This window comes from Phalacrocorax aristotelis, chromosome 6 (assembly GCF_949628215.1).
Source record: "Phalacrocorax aristotelis chromosome 6, bGulAri2.1, whole genome shotgun sequence".
NCBI classification, from domain to species: domain Eukaryota; kingdom Metazoa; phylum Chordata; class Aves; order Suliformes; family Phalacrocoracidae; genus Phalacrocorax; species Phalacrocorax aristotelis.
The window spans coordinates 60084944-60099521 of NC_134281.1; the positions used below are offsets into that span (position 1 = coordinate 60084944).

The window sequence follows — 14578 nt, forward strand, 5'->3', positions numbered from 1 at the left end:
GCGCGTTCCCCGGAGGGCTGCGGGTGGACAGCGGCACTTTGAAGCCTCTCCCTGCGGACCCGCCTCAGTTCTCCGTGCGGGAACGCCTCGTGCTCCAACGCCGGGTAGTGCGAGGGGAAGCCCGGGGCTGCAGCTCCCGCCTGGCGTGCTGCTGTGGGTTGGGTAGCAATGAGAGCGCTTGCAAAAGCATCTGAAAAACACGCTGACATCGGCCTGTGCACCCCATTGAGAGAGATCCCCCAGCTGAACGGCGCTTTAGCGAAGCCACACAGACCAGGTTATCCACTATGAATCAGTACACGCTGTGAGAAAGATTAATATTAAACAGACTGGCCCAGGTAAGCTGCAGCTACTGCTGCCTACACAAGGCGCTTGATCTGTGTCTTATTTTATGTCCTTCGTCTTACACAACTGACACACTTCATGGCCCTCTCTGCTGCTTGCAGCCAGATTTTGGCTGCTGGTCATTTTTGCAGGAGGTATCGCTGCAAAAGAGACAGGCATGACACATAATATTTATCTATGAGTGAGGAAGATATTTGGATATGACTTTTATATTTATTGCTAGTGACTAATCAAAGCTCCAGCTCGGCATCTGAGGATCAGCATTTCTAATTTACTGGCTGCCTACCTCTTAATCAGAGCAACATCTTAACATCAAGGGTTCTGCAGCCTGTGGCATTTGTTATGGGCATTTGTGTTCCATCAAAAACCTAAGAGACACAGACAGACCCGATCGCAAGGAAACAAAAATATTACAGCTCTGATGTTATCAGCATTAAATGACTGCCTTTGAACACGCTACTTTTCCTATAGCAAAGACAATTACAAAGGGAAATACAAGTGAGGAAGGTCTTCTGAAATTCAGTAACTAACCAAGGAAATCTCATGGATGAAAATCCAGGGTATTTTGTACAAATTTCATGCACTGATGAATCTTTGCTGAAAGGAAGAGAATTCCTTAACCCTACAACTGTACATGCAATTAACCGCATCAGAATGATAACCCACAGGAATTCAACAGTTTGCCCCAAAACATCATCCTCTTGGGTCCTGCGGCAAACTATTTGTTATATAATAAGCCTAAACTGTTAGAGTCAGATCTGCTCAGTTCAAGCACAGTGCATTCAGATAGCTGTGTCCTTCCAAATGAAAAACCCCAGTGGAAGAGATAACGACGACTTTATTTTGTTGAAATACTCCCGATCCTCCTAAAACTAAGGTTGGGGTTAATCAGATTTACTGCAGTTTATTACTTTTGATTTATGAATTATTGGAAAAGCATCAGATACTGGTGCGGTCAAAACCCCCGAGTGAACGGCAGATCGATATAAAAATTGATCCAGTCTCTTCCCACAGCATACATCTTCCTTTTGGAGCAAGTGTAAATGTTATACAACTTAAACTAAATCACTGCAGGGAATATTAATGCTAGAGCTGATTTCTAGCACCTGCTGAACACCTCTAGCCCTGCAACCACACTGTCACTAACTGCGCTACAGTCTTGATACATTTCTTTTTGGTGATTCACGGTCTTGCAATCTATAGATGCGTTTATTGTCTGTGTTTAGCGCTGCAACAAATAATGTCTTCTCACTGTACTGTAATTTCTTTACTATTCAATACTGTTCACACTCCTATTGGAAAAAAAAAAAAGTTTTCCATAGTTTTTAGTACTGGAAGGAATTCTGCCTGGCAAAGAAAAATCTCAAGAAGTAGCAATGCAAAACAAACAAACAAAAGTTCAAAGTAATTTAAAGAAGTCCATGTCGAGACTGCAGCCCACTCCCACACCTGCTTATCCAATGGACAGAGACAGAAGGTAGGTTTTGCACCACATGCAAAGCACTAATAGAGCAAACCAATGTGGAACATGGAAAGATAAGACGACGCCCACATCCGGCTCCTTTACAGGTCATATGTAAATTATTCAACAATTACTCGTTGAATGAATACTTGAATTATTTCTGAAATACAAATCAAGAGGGGCATTTGTACGCCTTGTTGCTACACGTGGAGCAACTGTACCTTGTCTACCTTAACAGTCGCAAAAGTCAAGGGGAAGGGTACGGAAACACCATGGGAATGAGCCAACAACCTCTCCTTACATTACGCCCTGCCATGATTTCTGCTATTTTCCTGAGCTGCTTATGATCCACACCCTATTTAAGAGCTACACAAATCACGTTTGTCAAACTTGCAACGTTATTGCCCCGTTACGACAAGACATCACCTTGTATTTTAGTACTAAGCCAAACCACCTTGACAGAACAACCCAAACCAAGGTTCTGTCTTTACGAAGCGCTTGCATATTTAGCCAGGCAGAAAGCAGAACGATGCCACTTCCAATCTCAACAGTTCAAACTGTACATACTACATGTTTTTATTAAGTTGTTTGTAGCCAATTCACAGATATAAAATAGCTGAGAGGAGACTTGTAAGTGTAGACTTAACCTGAGATCCGATTAGTCCAGTATGCGGTGTCTGGTGGGGATCAGCACTGGACTTTTGACACGAGGTTGGGTAAGAGCAAATATGAAATAACAGTCCTACAGGCGAAGTCCTCTCTTCAGGACTACGGTTGTTTCCTTAGCCTAACGGTTTAATTATGTTGTAAAGAGCTTGAAATCCGCTCTACACTAATAATGAACATTTCCATCATCTATACATCTAATTCATTTTTTCTGAATCTTACTAAGCTCTTAGCTTCGGCAAAACCCTATGGTAACAGATGCCTGGAGTTAATTTAAAAAGTCATCAGTTTTAAGCTTCTTTCACAGACAAGATCCTTTGTAGAGGCGGCAACAGCTCCCGAGGAGCTGGAGCTTCTCGTTTCCTCACCCGCTTACTTCCACCACGGCCTCTTTTACATGTTGCCACGCTGAACTAGATTCAGGCTCCCCTTGGAAGAAAATGTCTATTTTGTGAAATTACCACCAATCAACACAATACTCAATATTTTTCCCTTTTCTTTTTTAATAAAGATACATTCAGTTTTCTTGATGAATCATTTTGCTTCTGTTTCCTTGAAGTAAAACCCAAACAGCCTTATGAGGATGACTTTTTTTTTTTTCCCCTATAGCCTCATTTGTTGAGCAAGGCACACACATCGAAAGACAGGTAGCGCCACAGTCACATCACAGCTGTGAAAGGGAGCACGGCGCTGCTAAAAGCCTGGCTTTAACACTGGGGTTTTCCAGTGGCTGGAAACCTGCTTCGACACAGACCCGCACTTTCTGTTTGAACTTAGGCCAAGCTCCAGTGTCGGGCAGTGCTCTGTGGAGAGCGACGGGGTAGAACGTCCGCGGTACCTGACTACTCATCCGTCAGAAATCAGGGACACAGAAGATGCTGCTGCTGCTCTTGAGGAAAACATATATTTCAACAGTATTGTCTAATCTGTCTAAAGGAAACGCAGTTATTAGAAAATATGCAAAGTGCCAAGCCCCTCGCAGTGTGCTGAACATCGGAATAAGCGCCTAGTGAGAAAAGCCTCACAGAGCAAAGACGTTCGTCCTGAAATGCACGCAAAGGGGAGTGGCGGCTCTAAAGAGCCCAGTTCCAAGTTCAGAAATGAAAAGGGTGAACCTCAACTTGCAATTCCATCCAAAACTTTTCTGAGCCACCCTTTTTCCCAACAGAACATGACTTCTGCGATACAGTATTTCAGATCTTCCCAATAAAATGCCTAATGAACTTGGGGGGTGTGGGGGGGTGCAATTCCTGCTGAAACGATAGCTCCTCCACCAGAAGCGCCGGTGCCGGCACTGCTCCAAGCCCGAGGAAGAGCCAGAGGGGTGTCCTTTGAACGGCCCTTCTTGCACTGCTGAGCAGGGCGAGGGGAAGCAGGCGCGGTGACAGCTCGGGTCACGGCACACAGCTGCTTCCAAACCCAGCAGGAGGGAAGGGGAGGCAGAGGGAGATCACCAGGGCGGAAAAATGAGCTATCAGAAGCCCCAAATGACCTTTGTAGAAGAAGGGAGGCGTCTGTACTGCAGACGCAGTTAGGAGTGGTTATGAACAGTACTCACAAGGGTCAGCAGTAGCCATTAAAATAAATACTCAGTAATATGTTGGAAACAGCTGTAAAAAGAGTGCAAGGTGCCTGATTGAGTAAGGATAATTTCCCCACCTCATTTCTTGCACATAAGGATCTTTCTACTCGCAGCACCCTTAAAAAATGAATTTTGTTTTCTAATTCCTGAAGGGGAAAGAAAAAAAGGGAAAAAAAAAATCATTCACCTGGTAGCAATTTGGTACGAGAGAGAATTTATTGACACTGAGCCAATAAAAACAAAACCTCCACATGCTCTGTTTGGTTCCTCACCCACCAGACTCTTTCAGGGGCGTGATGTATGGAGGAAAACTATATAGTTTAATTGGGTGTTATTACCTATAAACTACTAGGCAGGCCCTGAGGTGTTCTGAAATAACCTGTAAAAGGAGAAAGCATCTGCAGTAAAGAGCATGAAGAACATCATTCTTTGCTTATTTACTACTTAGAAGTATTTTAAATCTTGGTTTTATTTCTAAGTGATCTCAGCCTGCAAATGTACAGTGCACCGTTATAACAGCTGCAGATGATATTAAGAGAACTGAATTGCAAGTACACTTTGGAGCACTGCACTGAATCGCCAATGAGTGCTGGAGAACTGCTCTTCCGTTACTTTTAAATGTGGACACATTACCAGATTAAAAAAGAAAATAACGTGTATTATTCATATTATTCATATTCATATTATTCACAGCACAGTGGGTAGGTTGCACAGAAACCAGGAAAGGATAAACAGAATAACTCTGTAGTTAAAATATCTTAATAAAGTTTATGGAAGTTAATTTGTTATCTGAAAAAATGACAAATATTGAGATCTCGATATCGGATCTAGCCCTGATCTCAGAAGGAATTTCTCTATATTAATCGCACTACAGAAGATGCTCAGCTTTTGCATGATTTGGGTTTTTCATATTTTAACCATTGTAGGCTTCTCTAAGTTGAATAAAATTTTCAATTGTTTCGACAAAGCAGCATAAATTATCACAAATACATTACAAAGTATTTTTATTAAAAGCCTGCCAGGGTCTGTAAAATTTCATTTTAAAATGAACTCTTGAACATCAGAGAAACTTTCTCATGCTTAGATGCAAGCACACAGATTTTTCTCTAACATGGGAGTATTATTCTGCAACGGAATGACGGAAATACCATAATATGTCATAAACACAATTTAATACTTTTTTTTCCATTAGAAGACTGCTTGCAGGCACAAAAATAAATTTATTACAGCAGAACCATCGGTGCTCTCACAGTTCCTGCCTGACAGCATTTTCATTTAAAAATTTGTTTTTTTCCATGGTGTGTAACTTGATAAATTTGCCCTGGACCAAAACATGGTTCTCAAGAACTAATGGGAAGGACTTCATCCAACCAAATTACATTTAAGTATGTACTTTAAAAATAGTAGAAAACCATTTTTCCGTGACTGAATCGTGACGGCACGTGACAACCACTCAAGATGCATGGGGAACCGCTAGGATGGTCAAAATCCGGTTTGCACTCTGGAGCAGGTTAAATATTACCTTTTCAGCAGCACCATGTTACCAGCCTGGCCCTCAGAAATCACCATCCCTGCATGTAGGAGCCATTGCTTTATTTCACCACTAAGAAAAGCTATTGGGAAACCACTTAATGATCATTCATGCTGCAACGCGGGAGCGATTAAAGCACAAAGGGTCTCTGTCCTCTGGAGGACCATCCATCCTCCAGCAACTCCTCTTCGACGCCTCCTCACTCGCTGTGGGATGAGCCACAGGCTTGCACTTCCCAGAGACTTGCCCAGGCTTCCTCAGATAACCTATGTCAGAAAAACCAAACCCTCCAGCCCTCAGCCTGCATGCCAACCAATGCAGCTCGCCAAACCTTTCCTTCTCTCTTCCCTCCTCCTTCCAAAAGCTGTTTGTCTAAACTGGAAGTTTCGAGTCAACATCAGAGATACTGGCAAATTAAGCCTTGCGCTGTTTTCTTTCTGGTTTATTCAATGACAAGCAGGGGCAGAGGTGTCACTAGATAACACGTGCTAAGTGCGCGGTGGCTGTATGCGGCAGAACTAGGCTTCCCAGCTTGAACTTTGCAGAGGTCTTTCCTGCTGCCCTGTAAGCAGAGGAAATCTCTCAACACACAGTCCAGGCAAAACAAAGATTTCTTTGCTTCAGAAGCAACATTCCAATATGCGGCTTAATAGATTTATAAAATCCAGAAACTATGATTTCAAGAAAGGTTTTGTCAAAATCTATGAATCTACCACTTAATATTCTCAAACGAATAGCAGAGACTGTGCATTTCAGAGGCACCCAAAAGCCAATCCCCTGAACTCCCACTGCAAGATAAAGCATTTGACATTTGATTTCTCGAGACTCTTAAGCAAATCCCTCAGCGATGCTATATAAGCACCTTCTCCTGGCCCAAAGAAGTTGCCTCCTGCAGAGACTATTTGATGGCCTAACGGGAGCTGGGCAGCAGGAGCACCACGGCCAGCACAAATGCCCCAGCAGGAAGAAGCAAGGCCACGCCATGGGGGAGAGCACTTCTTGCCATGTCTGTGCTCAGGCAGGACGCTGGAAGGGTGAACTCATGGTCTGCCTTTTCCACCACCCTGCTGGAATGAGGTATAATCTCTGCTTTTATACTTTTCATTCCTGGGAATCCTTCCAGGCTAATCTGTTCTGCACAGACTGTTTGGGCCGCCTCTGCCCCCGCTAAGTCAGTGATGAGGCACTTATTGCTTTCATCCCCTGCTGGCTGTGTCCAATGAGCCCATCAAGAGCTTGAGACAAGTCCAAAAGCTCAAGTTGAGCTCCTCAGCATGTCTGGAAGCCCTTTGCTGTGGCTGTCCCACAGTAACATATTTCCACAGCTCAGCATCAGATGTGATCATATTTCTTTGCATAGAGCCAAAAAAATAAGACTTTCAAGCTGACGCTTGTAGGGTCATTCCAGCATCAGCTCATACCTGCCAGTACATTAAGCCCAAATCCAAGTGTTCAGCCTAATATTAGACGGCTTCACCCAGACATAGGCATATTCATGTAGCTATGGCCAGTTAATACCTTTGAAAAAATACTAACAATTGAAAGTTAAAATGCATTTGAAAATTTTGGCCCAAGGACGCAGAAAGGTAAAATTGCGTCCTACACTTTGGAAAAGCCCATTTCAGCCATAGCTCTACCAAGCTAGCTCTACTAAGGTAGCTCTGCCAGCATCTGTTCAGGCCTAAATGCAAGATTACGGTAATCAAAAAGAGGTCCATCAGTATAGAAATAGCTATCAAATAAAATTATACACTTTTAGAAGTAACGTAACTCCTAATAAGCACTTAGAGAACTTTGAGTTTACAAAATAAAAAAGAACAACTCCATAAAAAATACAAATTAAAATGTGGTTCTTCTATGAAGAATGACTTTCAAAGCACAGGCTCCTAATTCTTATATTCGGTGCTTTCCAGGCTGAATGTCCTGCTTCAAATACACTTTCCCTATTCCCAACTCTGTACTTCCCATCTCTCCCCTGGTGCTTTCACACTTCACAACAACATGTGTTTCATGTATTTATTTCACTGTCCTTCAGTTGATTCTATTTTCTATAGTAAGACAGGTACTAAGGTGTGAGAAATCTTAGCCACCAATCTCTGCCACAGACTTCAACCAAACCCTGAAAGGCACTGCTAAGTAGGCTAAAGAATATGCAAATATGAGACACAGTAAACTACTAGCTGCCTTTCAAAATTAATTTATGGCTCTCCTTGCCCACAGATGGAGCTTTCCGTGTAACATTTCTCCTCACGGTTCTCCTTCATGGTTCATGAAAGTGTTTCCAAACAGGAAAATGAGGCAAATTTCACACTCAAAAACCAGCCTGGACACAGTTCATGCATCTATCATTCTTCTGAAAGTTGTCCAAGGACCTTGATGACAATATAGAATCCCAGAACGGTTTGGGTTGGGAGGGACCTTTAGAGCCCATCCAGCCCAATCCCCTGCAGGGAGCAGGGACATCTTCAACCCGAGCAGGTCGCTCAGAGCCCCGTCCAGCCTGGCCTTGGATGTTTCCAGGGATGAGGCCTCCACAACCTCTGGTCAACCTGGGCCAGTGAGGAGCAGGTTACCCTGTTTCACAGGTTGCCTGTCCTCTACACTAGCAAACCCAGTCCTCCGTCCAGCACCGTGTCACTGGGCACTGAGTGCCTGCCCCCAGGACAGCCAGCCTCTAGCCGCTACCGGTTTTGCCAGTCCCTTGGATTGGCTGTTGTAGTGGTGCACAGCAGCACAGTTCCAAACTGAAGAACAGGGAGTGAGGACTATATCAGTCTGTTGGTGGCACTGAGTAAGTCAAGCCAGGCAGAATAAACTTAGAGGTTAGCCAGAATACAAAATGCACTACAGACCTGCTCATCAAAACGGCTAAGATCTTGGACTACCACTCAGACTAAACTCCGTTTAGAAAAGGAAACAAGACATAGCTACAAATTTATATCTGCACCAAAGGGGACCTTTAAAATACCACTTTTGAAGAATAGGGGAAGAGAAAGATGGGCTTAGGTCTTATTTTTACTGTTGTCTGAAACCTCCTGCTTCTTTGCTACTAGCTGAGACAGGAAGACCAGGAGAACGGAGAAATGGAAACCAGAGTAATGCTCACTTCTAACACCGGCTTCTTTGCTGCTGAAAAGGGCAAGTTTCCTGAGGAGTGGATTCCCCAGGGCGATGAGCAGTTTTTAATTAGAGTCAGGGAAGACCAGCCAAGGGACCAGGCATTTTTCTATCAAAACTAATGCATAAGAATCAAATTGGCTCTTCTGGCTGAAAACGAGTCCAACTGCAATGTGTTCTAATTACTTGGGTGACCACATTGGTCAACAGCCAGCAAGCCAGAATCACCTGCCTTTTTTATACATTTGTTTAAGAATCTTATAAGCGAGCACATATTTGAGGGTGTTTTTTTTTCAATTGTTTTAGGATTGTGTCAGGTGAAAGAAATACGAACACATGAAAATAAAACAACTATTAAATGGTATTTTTGTTTTGAGGAAATACAACTTTAACTGTTTCCCCTATGCTTAGTCTTTGCCACCAGTGTACCTAGAAAATCAATATAAAGGAGAAATGCATTATTTTTAAAGTTTCAAGAAAATTCGATGTGTCTCCAGTAATTTGTATTGTCTCCCACTAGTTCTCAAGGGTTTACTTATCTGCCAGCTCACGCCAAGATCTTCCATTGGTAGGATCTTGCACTTCCACTCCCCAAGCTTCGTTTCATTAGGCTAACTCTGGGGTGAGGCACTAAAAGATGCACAACACAACTATTACAGAGAAAAACAACATTACAACTCCCTCAGTTCCTTCAAAGCAAACTTTCCCTCCTCTGGAGTCTCCCAAGTGCTTCAGACCTATCCGTGGGCTGGGCAGGTGTAGCAGGGAGCAGGTGACTGTACTAGGATGAAATAAAGGTCTCTTACCATGAGTTTGCTTTTAGATACCACAATGAATAACTGCTTTAATAGATGATGCGTGTGAAACCTCCTATAGCACCTTCTCATAGCTACAGAGTCCTGTAAGGGCGAGTACTTTATCTGATAGATGAAGCCCGTCTTTGCTCAAAATGCTGAGTTAGCACTTGCACAGCTGTAGAACTACGTTCTTCATGTCCCCTCAGCCTCTGCCTGAAAAATCCTTCTCCTAGACCTCTCCAGAAATAAATGAGCAGCGAGAAACATCAGGACTCTGACCGAGAGTCAAACTGCATCTAATTCACCCGTTCATTTATCTAGAAACATGTCAACTGCTGTAACTAGAAACTGGAATGCTACCACCAACAGTGGCGCTTTTTTTATTTTTCTTTGCTAAGGTCATAAATTGAGTGATTTGGTTATAATTTCTCTTTGTAGGAGCCTGGGTGTGTGATAAGGGAATCAGTGAATGACAGATTTAGTAGCCATCACCTCCAGCTCCTAGGCTGCTTTTTATCTAGCTGATATCCGAAGTGCTGGCTGCACACCCAGATTCAGCAAAACTCCCCTTGATTGCACACATTGATCGTGATGAGCTCCATTCAGGGAACAGCGGGTCAGAAAACAAACCCCTGTTTCATAAGTATAGTCTGTAAATATAGTCAATTTATATTTTTGTACACTGATCACAGACTGCAATTTCCTGCATGGGATGGCAGAGCAAAAGGCTTAGCCTCAGAAAAAAAGGCAGGAATCTATTTGCATTTCTTTGTGTTTACATGGTTTCTTCACTTAAATATTTGGAAAGCTCCCTTTTCGGTGGAGATTGCTTTGGTAGTTTTTCATCTGATATGCTTAATAATTACTGCAGTGAGCAACTTTTCCCCTTCAGAATCTTAATATCTAAATAGCTCTTAAAATCTTTAGCTACATTTCTTTCCCTCTCCTTTTTTTTTTTTGTTTTCATGCCTTCCCCCTTTCACAGTAGTCTCAATGTTAAGTCATAAGCAGCACGGATCAGCAGCATAAAAGATGCTCGTATATCCTGGCCTGTTCTTTCATGTTCACAGGCTGGCTGGAGCACCTCAGTGCTAGGTTCACTGTTCCAGGCCTGCAGATAACAGGCTCAGCAGTGGGATCCCAGATGTCTCCTCGACACACAAAAGTGTCGATAGAAGATCATGGATGACATTTAAAGGTCCCATTTGGGATGAAAGCTCCATTTGATGAGGTGCATTACAGACCCAGACCCAGACAATTCATAATGCAAAGAATCTACAGTCTCATAGATACAAATCACATCACACTTTTAGCCAGATATGTAGACAGAAGGCAAATACAGCCATAAACAGTGCTACTTCTATTGCATATTGGTCTTTGTTAAAATAGAATCGCAGTCAAAGTGACTAACAGTAGTGGGGAGTCACTAGAGGAAGGAAGGAAGACAAGGAAGGAGTCGATATTGTATTGCTTCCTTGGTAAAAACGTGGTCAGTCGTATCTGAAGGATGGATGTGGCAACGGATGAGGTGATACCTACACAACAGCACGTTGCCCGCTTGCGTGAAGAGGCAGACAACAGAAAATGAAAATGCGTCAGGGAGCCTGTGCGTTTTTGGAGTAACTTAATCCGCTTTGACCCTGCTGACACAGAAACAGAGGTGTATGGGCAAAACAGCAAAATACAGCTGTTATTGTGACACTAGCACTGAACATGAGTACGGGGCTCCAAAAGGACCGGGCCTATGACAGAGCTTCCTCAGTCTCATGAGTGACTGTGCAGGGAGAGCCACAAGCACACCACTGCCTGGACCAGGCGGTCTCTCCCTGCTTCTGGAAAGTCTCACATTTCTCCTTGCCTGTACCTCTGCACTGAAACCAGCGATCACGTCCAACAATGCCCAAAAAGGCAGACTGCCCTAGTTCCAACCACTTCCACGGGGAGACGAGAGCCTGGGTGTTGAAAAGTGCAAGGCCAATGTCTAGGATATGTTCTAAGCCAAACGCTAAACTGCAAACCAACACCAAACAATGAGGAAGATGACATGCTTAAACACTGCTGAAGTGTAAAACTCAACAGAGAGGAATGGCGCTGGACAGAAATGGAAAATTTTTAAAGCTAGATTAATGTATGCTGCAAAGCTATGCCATCTGGTAATAAGAGCAATAAAAGGCCAATATGGAAGAGTGAATAAGCTCAAAAAGTAATCAAGAATAAGAAACTGGCATATGAAAAAAAAAAACCAGACAGCATCTGGTGCAGAGAATGAATGGAAATCACATCCATCTCCTACTCCAGGAATGAGAAATGATGAGCTGAAGGCCTGTTCTGATAACATACCGTCCTGGAAAAGGACTACACCAGGACGTCTTAAAGCTTCTGGGAAACACTGCTGATAAATTCACATGATAATGCCACTCTCCATCTGGCAGGTGAAAGAGCCTTTCCCTGTACCAGGGCTAACCACTGATGTACGCGAGCTTGCAGCCTCCTGTCACAACTAGGTCTGTCAGGAAGAACGATACCAACATAACAATACAAATGTGCAAATACTCATCAGCAAGGGAGGGAGCACGGCTGTGTATCTCAGCTCTAGCTGCCGAACAGCAGCGGCAGGGGAAGGTGCAGCTCTCCTGCGTCCTCCTCACAGCTAATGCAAAAGCTGTGTCTGAAGCCTTGCTAATGGCCTGTGAGCGCAGGCGAGAGGAGAGATGTGCCGGAGAGGAGGCACCGGATCCGCACCGGGTGGCCCACATTTGAAGTCTAACTCCAAGCCTGATCAGGGTGGGGTATGAGTTTCAGAACGGGGACCTCTCAAAGCAGGAGGACACAAGGCGGCTGAAGGGGAGTGATGGGGATTGGGATTTTACTGCTGTCTTCTGTAAATCTTTGTTGGTGATTTTTTACAATGAGGGTGGTGAAACCCCGGCCCAGGTTGCCCCGAGAGGTGGTCGATGCCCCATCCCTGGAAACATCCAAGGCCAGGCTGGACGGGGCTCTGAGCGACCTGCTCGGGTTGAAGGTGTCCCTGCTCACTGCAGGGGGTTGGGCTGGATGGGCTCTAAAGGTCCCTCCCAACCCAAACCGTTCTGGGATTCTGTGATTTTCTTTGAGTAGCTCTGCACAAGAAGCTTGCTTTGGAAAGGGCCAGCTGTCATATCTGGAGTGCTGCTCCCAAATACCACACATATTTAAAAGTATTAACAGACATATGGTCTGATTTGTAAAGATACAAAACCACCCTCCCACCCCCCGCTGTCTCCTATTTAGATCTGGAACAAGTCCCCTGACTCCCACCCGGAGTTACACAAACCAGAACGGACAAGATCAGTATCTAGTCCTTTCTTGACCAATTTTCCTTTCGGCTCCTTTGCAGAAGGCATGATACACACAGCCCTGCACATCTTTGCTTTCCCATTAGTTTGTGACTCGTCACAAATACAGGCCATATCTGTGCCTGTAAACATGACTGTCACACCACTATCTGTAGGGTCTGCAGTGTCCTGAGTTAATCTGGTATGATCTGTTTGCTTCATCAGCTGTACAGGAAATTCTCATCCACTGCCTGTAAAGTCATTGCACATTATAGCCTTTGAAATTCCCCTTGTATTCAGATTTAAGCCTTTAGCTTGATGATCTCACTCACGTTTACTATCAAATGTTCCTTACCCTTCCGTTATTTCTGAAAAAAAATCTCATTTTCTGCTGTTGCTCTACTCCCATTAAAATAATTGGTACCTCATCACATTTTTTATACTTTTGTGTTTATATTCGCACCTGAAAAATCCACTTTATGTTGGCAAAGGCCTACGTCCAACTACACTTGCTGGCTATTGCACAATGCGACACAGCAATACGTAACATCAAATGAGAAAGACAACTGCCAGAAGCAGAGTGAAAAAGTGGAGAGAGAGCACAGAGCCATATAACAAAAGAAGCGGGTATGCTAAAGGCCGGCGAGGCTCAAGAGGAAGGTTTTAGTACTTCTCTTTTGTGTTGACATGTATGCTTCTCAGCAATCCTCCTTCCCGCTGAAACCACAACCATAGTGAAGTGAGCAGTACGCTTGGAAATCAAACCACGCACTTGAGATCAAGCAGGTCATAAAGAGCCTTGAAGGTAACCAAAACCTTGTGGTATCTCCCACCACAGTGCTCAGGACTTGTAGAATCTGGCTGCTCCATTGAGCCTGTAGAGGTGACCCTTCCCCTCGACTATGAGAAGCTTTTTGTTTCAGGTTTATAGCAGGATTCAGGTAGAAGCGAGTTTACAAGCCCCATTTTGAAAAGAAATTACATCCATGAGAGAGATTTTCTTAACCCCTACATGCAGATCACCAGACTCCTAAAGAAAAATTCCATTTTATTCATTAAAAAATGCAGTATACAGCCTTTTACCTTAAGTACGCAGGGAAGGGAGGTCATCAGGCAGCAAATAAAAAGCAGCAGCATAGCATCCAGTGCCATGGGAGTACCGACTTCTCTTAATCTGACAAAGAACTGAAGATCAAACATCTCGTGATTATCTGTTCTTCTAAGCAAAATGGTAATTGACTGAAACATACACATTATAAGCAGGCAATGTTCCCATAGGAGACCCAGGATGACAATTCTGTCACATGAGCAGCTGACATCAAGTCCCTACTCATTTGGTTTCTCTCCTAAGAAGACTCGGCATGGGAAAGCTCTCACCCTCCATTGGCAATAGAGAGTTCCTTTAGCCTTTCTATTCCCCCTCTCCTGCGCTGGCATTCACCGTCTTCGAGTGTGACTCCATAGAATAAATATCATACAAAAACATGGGCATTCTCTGTTTCTCTCTGGAAGACTGTATGCCCCAAGACTAAACCCTTATAATACTCTCATAACCATTTTTTTCTGAGCAATTAATCTCAAAAAAGATCTATCACCTTGTCTTGACAACAATGCAAACTATTGCCAAAAGGCAAGGGTCTTGTTTTACTCCTGGTATCTCCTACTAGGATTAGCTTCAAGTCTCCTGTCTTCAACAAGAGCCAAAGGGGCTTTTCTTTGGTTTTCCTAAATAAGCACTTCATTCTCATCACATCAGACTTATTT

General features: G+C 43.7%; 1 protein-coding gene across 11 annotated transcripts in view; it reads right to left on the minus strand.

Annotated features, from left to right (window-relative positions):
- The window catches only part of PLPPR5 (phospholipid phosphatase related 5), a 264334-nt gene that overhangs the window by 11840 nt on the left and 237916 nt on the right, over positions 1-14578 (minus strand). For all 11 annotated transcript variants that reach the window (XR_012661318.1, XR_012661317.1, XR_012661321.1 and 8 more), the window contains one exon: positions 13898-13999. The gene's annotated coding sequence lies outside the window, so the exon portion shown is untranslated. The remainder of the gene's footprint in view (positions 1-13897; positions 14000-14578) is intronic.